Here is a 7,005-nt window from a genome sequence, read left to right as displayed (position 1 = left end):
AAAACACTGAACCAGAACCCGATAATAAAAATCAGGTATAAATGTGGCGGATCTATTTTTTTTTTTTAATGTGAATGTAATATTTTTAATTTATCATTTTTGATACTGTAGCCAGTAATTCCAAAAAATATTAATAAACATATTATATGTTTTTCGACGCCTACAATGGCCGAGGGGTTAAGGCGTCAGTTTATAATGTCATGTGTCTAGCAAATATACATATTGTTTTTCAATGTGTGTTTGGACCTAATAGGTTGAGCAAGTAGCCAACATCCATTTCTCGTAAAAAAAAAAATCTGTCAATATAAACCCTCCACCATGTGGAGGCCCATTTGAGCTTCTTAGGATCGGACATGGTTAAAAAAAAAACAAATATTTTAGTATGATATTTTACACTTTTATAGATTGTTTTTACTAATGTAATGGGATAAATCTTGCACGGTGAGCAAATTTTCACTCTTAGAGGACATGATTGGCCCTACAGCTGGCTGAGTTGAGCTTGATTTGAGCTTCTTGACTTTCTGTAGACATTTCAGGGCATTTTCAGAAGGTATGGTTTGCATTCTGTACTTCTACGCCTTATGGAGACGTTGGTCGTGTAACAAGTCTGGCCCATTCACTCACGAGAATACTCAAAAAAGACGCGACTGAAACTAAAATTCCAGCCAGTATCTAGCTAATGTATTTCAATGGCGGCACGCTGACGGCAAGACTGGAATCTCTCAGTTTCAAAACGTTCACGACCGAAACCGAAGAGACGCGACATGCTAGTCTTCCAGTTTCCAGTCACCCATAAAACAGTGGTGCCAATATCAGTAGATTCGATGAAAAATCATATTTTCTTACTAAAATTGGACTGAACTGAACAAGCAATAACAAGTATAGACGTCAAAAGATAAAGATGGGCAAACTGATTTTTAACTGGAAATATGTGGCAGAAGTCGAGAAATACTCCTACCTGTATAATTACAGGCTGCCAGAACATTCCCGTAAAGATATCACGGAAAAAGCTTAGAATGAAGTAGGAAAGACAATGTGTTTGACAGTTTGAGGTTATGATATTATTATTGTAAGTGGTTTTCAGTAGCACCATGTGCGAAGCATCAGTCATTGGCCAGTTTGTTGGGTCCCAGGTTCGAATCCTGGGTCTGGCAAGTACACATATTGTTTTTCAATTTGTGTATGAGTCAGAGTATGGACCAAATAGGTTGAGCAAGTGGCTAACATCCATGGCTCGTAAATACAAAATCTGTTAATACAAACCTCCACTCTGTGGAGGCCCATATTATTATGTTATCTTGAATTATGTTATCAATTATTATTCCTACATGAAAAGAGAAACAATAGACAAGCATTTCTTTATAGATATATTATCTTGCAACCGAAGTAGGTAAAGCCGGTAGGGCTTTTGTGTCATGTCTTTCAGTGTACTAAGTAGGTACTTGTATTCAAAAATAAGTTTGAGAAACGGCACGGAAATTTAAAAAAATGGTTTCATTTTCTATTTCTTCCACTTTAATTTGCTCAAAATCCATCATATTATTTCTTAAAATCAATTAATTATCAAGTGATTTAAACAAATAATTTATAATAACATTATTACATAATTATAATAATGTATTTTGATATTTTGACAGACGTCATTCGCAGGTCCATTTACCTGGATCACCCAATGTTAAAACTCCAAATTTTTTTGGGTGCGTTTGTTTGTGCATCGTTAGTGCACGTTTGTGCATGATTTTTTTTCGTTTGTGCACCTATAATAACCGAAAAATTCCAATTTCAAATTGGGTGTTCCAGCTAAACGTTGGGTCACCCAATGTTGAAATTTCAACTTTTTTTGTGTGCATTCGTTTGTGCATCGTTAGTGCACGTTTGTGCACGCGTTTCTTTCGTTTGTGCATGCACATTAAGGGGGTTATTCGGATTTCAATTTGGGTGACCCAGCTAAATGCTGGATACTTGTGTCACTAAACTTAGATTTTTTTCAAAATTTAAATTGTAAACACTAGTGCGTTAGTAGTGAACGTTAGTGCACGATTTTTTTTTGCCTTTACATCTGTATTCAGCGTGCTATTTAAGTTTTAAGTTTGTATGCAAAACCTGACTGCGTGGGTTTAAAAATATTTTTTTTAATGAAATCTCTTGTCGCAAAGCTAATGCGCAATTCTGCATACTTTTTTATTTATTTTTTTATATAGTGCGTGAGATATTTGATATGAAATATTTGATGAACGTTAAGTCGAACCACCCAACAAACTTTTAAAACTTTTTATTAGGTCATCAATTTGTCTATTATTGGCTTACGTTTGTGCACGTGCTTTTTTTGATTTCGAGATTATATCTTGAGAGATATTATTTTTTTAAATTTAGTGACTTGATACTTGAACCATTAAATTTACCTTAAAATTGTTTTGTTAAGTGCATACGATTACATATATTTTTTTAAACTTTTAACATGTTTTTTCATTTTTTTATCTTTTACATTAAGCTATAAATTTGATTTTGAATGGCCGTCAAGTTTTAACATCAAACATTTTTTTTCCACACTTTTTAAATGCACAGCTTTGAGTAATTTAATTACATGATTTTTCATATATTTTGTATTGTTTTTCCATGTAAATTACGCGAAAAATTCCCATTTTTCCATTTTCACTAAGTACCCCGTCAAAATATCCCGAACAAAAACAACCGCATCCGTTTGGAAGATCCAGTCAACAGAGTCTCGCAAAATAGCCAAAACGGTGTATGCTCTCTAAATATTTCGGTTTATAATAGATTACTTAAAAATTAATATTTTGTATACACAAAAGTGTCAAAATTTAAAAAAAATCATTATTAAACTTAAAATTTGTCTTTTTATTTATGATTTTGTTAATTTCATAAGCAAAAACGCAGTAAATAATAATTATACTTACCTTTTGTTTTTAACTTATGATCCGTAATAAAAAATAAATAAGTTATAATACAATAATTAGGTTGGTATGCATATTTTTGAAAAATGCAATGTATTTTTATGCAACGATATTTTCTTCAAAAGATAATATTGGAATGACATTCCGTCAATTAAATGCGCGGAACTTTTAACTCTTCACAGAAGGAAGAAAAAACTGTTTTAAAATAAAACGGACTGGTTTAGGAAATTTGAAAAACACTTTTAGTATTTTAATGTTATAAATGAGTAAATCTGGTCATTTTTACAAAATATTTATTAACATAGAATATAGACATGGTATGCTTTTGTTTTTTTTTTTTTAGATTTGAGCTGGGAGTTACAATGTTTGAATTAAAATAAACAGCACCAAGTTTTACAGTATCTATTGCTTGTCTACATTATGTTGGAAATTCAATAAAATCGCATAAATAGGGGTAATAAGCATCACATAAATGAACGAAATAATATTTGATTCATTTTAATTTTCGAGTTAGCTTTCAACTGACAGAGTATTATAAAATTAGTGATAATCAGCCACCATACTTGTTTTCAAGAACTGAAGGTATTCTTACTTATTTTATTTTATTTCATGCCTTTCTTGATATAGTTGAGGGGAGGCTGCAAAGAATTTTGGTTGCATAATAGTACTTTAATTTATTCGTATAGGGAGCTCTTGCTATTCTTCACTAAAACGCAGTTTGAAATTAATATTTCCATTTATTAGATCCATTATATTGCAGTGCTCGAATATAAGTCATTAGTTGTCTTCCTGGTCGTACTATGGATTTGTAAAATCTAAGGCATAAAGCCCATTGACGCAGCGAGTGCGGCGCTCGTGCAAAATTTCTACAAGTGGCGCGTAAATCATCAAAAATACAACGTAATCAAATACGCCAGCGCCCACTGAACTTGACGATGCCTTGCGCCCCGCTTGCCGCATGAGTCACCGTTTTTCGCTTCTCGGCGATACGATTTAATGAAAATACAAAGAAGTCCATTCATTGAACACGGCTACCAAAATTACGCTGCTCGAGGCGTCGTCGATCGACGGGCGAAAAGCAATTATTTAATAACAGAGAACCCATTGTTTTATTTTATTCCGTGTCACTATATTTCGCTGGTTGAATAATGTCGTCGTAAATATTTATTACAAGCCCCGAAATAATATAATATTTTTATTGCTTTGTTATGAGAGACGCTGTAAAAATAATTGTTTTGTGCTGCTTGGGCCGCTTATTACATAGGTGAAGGGTAATGCGCGGCGAGAGACGTGTGATTATGGTTATGAATAAACACTTATACGCCGACTTCGCCCGCTCGACGCGTTCTATGGGCACCATCGCTAACACCAATATTTTTTTTATTAAAATGATGGCATACATATGTGACATGGTATGGCTTAGGGCAGGGGTTCCCAACCTTTTTGTACTCTAGAGCACATTCTAAAATATCGGTAGGGTGGCGGGCACCACCTATTTTTAATCGACAAACTCCTTCCATAACTTCTCATTTTCCCATAATTTATTTTCTTATATTCATAATTTATTAATAAATAATAAACAAAAATGTTTCAAAATAATAAAGCTATTATTCAAATTGCATACACACAGAGAAATGTATTTACAAAACGTAAACAAAGTAAACAAAAAACACAAATACAAAGAAAACATTTTATAAAAAAATAGAATATCAATATGTCAATGTGATCTTTGGCATTGCATATCATTGGCCAGTGCCTCATAATTAGGAGTGTATGACGATAATCCTGTTAGCAAACAATCATAAAGATGCTAAAGATGAAAGTGTCGTTCAACATTATGTTTTTTCGGCACTGCAATACTACTACCACACAACAAACAGACGCATTTATTTTTCACATTAAAGAAACAGTACGATTCCTCCCAGTCAGTGTTAAAATTATAGTTTCGTTGTCTTTTACTCGGTCCACTCATTTTATAACTATATAGAAGGAATATCAAAACTTCTAATTCGTGTTTCGTCAGACGAAGATGTCTCCTAGATAACTGTCGCGACCCGAACGGTGCAGCAATCGCAATCACAATGACAACAACGCGGTTCCAGGCGGGGAATGCTATTTGCACATCACTCCTTGTACACGCCGAAAACCCGAACTGAGCCGATGATCGCCGAAGCAATTGGGACGGTACGAGCACGTGACTACTGTCACGTGCTTCGTCGTTCATCGGCTCAGTTCGTGGCGTTCGTTCATTTCGGGTTTTCTGCGTGTGTCAGGCTAGCGTGAAAATTCTGTCTCTGTCGAATAGTGGCGGGCACATACGAATCGTTCCGCGGGCGCCATGGTGCCCGCGGGCACGGGGTTGGGAACCCCTGGCTTAGGGTTTTCCTGGCTTCTTTAAACGCAGTTACATAATCAGCATGAACACGTTTTTTTATTTCTCAACCTCATTTCAATTACAGAGCGAATCGTTCAACCTCAATTTGAGTGTGGTCCTTCTCCTTTTTTTACTGTACATTGGTGCACTGCACGTGGCATTGCAATTTAAATTTAATAAAGCATTGGTGAGTACTAAATTTTTAATGGTTTTTTTCCCCTGCTCCATCACTATACAGAATAGTGGTTTTATAGTCGTCGTCGTCGTCGTAGAAAGAGGCAGAAGAGGAAGAGTAAATTATTGACATATTACACTGGAAAGCTAATTTGCAGTAAGCCCACTTTTGACTTTAATCAAAACATTACAAAGCCATCAATCGTTTTTGGTTGCAGAGAGTAAAATTATGAATGGCAAGTTTTGTTTTAAAATATGCGCTGGACACATTAGATTTTGGATATATCAAAACGCATTGTAGGTCTATTGTAAACACATATTTTTCAGTAATTTTGTCAGATTCCTTTTCACTTCTGGCGTAGGTATGTTTTCTTTTCTTGCTAAACAAGGTATTTTAGTCCATCTAAATTATTTGATTGACTGAAATAGTTTTCAATTCAGGTATTCAAATTTCGGACTTAAACTTCCATACTATGTTTAAAATGTTCATTTGTCCCTTAAAATGGTCGAAATCAGTGTTTCTAAACCTTTTTACAGCTGCGGATTACTGAAATTATTAGAAACGTATTACGCACCGCTAACGTATAAGGAAACCATATTATATATAATATATTATAATAACGTATGATAGCAGTTAATTTCGTCACGTAAAACAATTAATATATTTTAAGGACAAAAACACAATGCTCAAATACTTACAGTTGCACAGGTTTTTATTAAAATTTTAGCATAAACATTTGGATGCCAAAAAATCGCGGACCCCCAGAAAACTTTCTGAGGACTACTGGTCTAAATTATACATTGGCATCATTAAATATACAACCAAACCAGGGCTCGAAATAGACCGGAACGCGCCGGAGTGCCGTTCCTGTTCGTGAATATCTTAAAGATATCGTTCCGGCTCGTGGATTCTTTGAAAATTGCGTTCCGTTTCATGTTATTGAGATAATATTGCATGTAGGTATATAGTTTTTAAAGTTGTAAGAACTGATTCGTGAGAATATGTTATGTTATTTATTTTATTAACGATTAGTCATATAAGGTCTATAATGTAATATAGGCTGTTCGGATTTCAGATGTGCTCCAAATTTGTAATTATTTACTCTTACAAGCAGGGCTGAATTTACAAAAAGGGCTACAGGTCCGGGACCCAAAATTAGTAGGTCTACAGAACCCGAAAAATAATGTGAAATCACAAAAGAACCTTGCAGCGAAGGAATACAAAAATATACGAGCTTCTAGAATTTTGAAGATAAGAGCCCAATTCTAAGAAAATCGATGAAAAATAAGTGATTTTGTAAAAAATGAGTAGGTACCTTTAAAAAAAACTATATTTTAATGTTGTATTGCTGAGGGGGGGGGGGGGGGTAATGTGTATTAGCTGAGGGCTCCTTCAAGCATAAATGAAACCCTGATTACTAGGCATATCGCCCTTATAATATCCGAAAAATATTTAACCCACTTTCATATTTTAGAATGATTATTCAGCGCTCCGGTTCGTAAGATTTTCTATTTCGAGCACTGAACCAAACTAACTGCTTT

The sequence above is a fragment of the Rhyacophila brunnea genome, unplaced genomic scaffold (assembly GCF_057557595.1).
Source record: "Rhyacophila brunnea isolate RB1 unplaced genomic scaffold, BYU_Rbru_1.0 scaffold_15, whole genome shotgun sequence".
Taxonomy (NCBI): Eukaryota; Metazoa; Arthropoda; class Insecta; order Trichoptera; family Rhyacophilidae; genus Rhyacophila; species Rhyacophila brunnea.
This window is presented reverse-complemented; position numbering follows the sequence as displayed.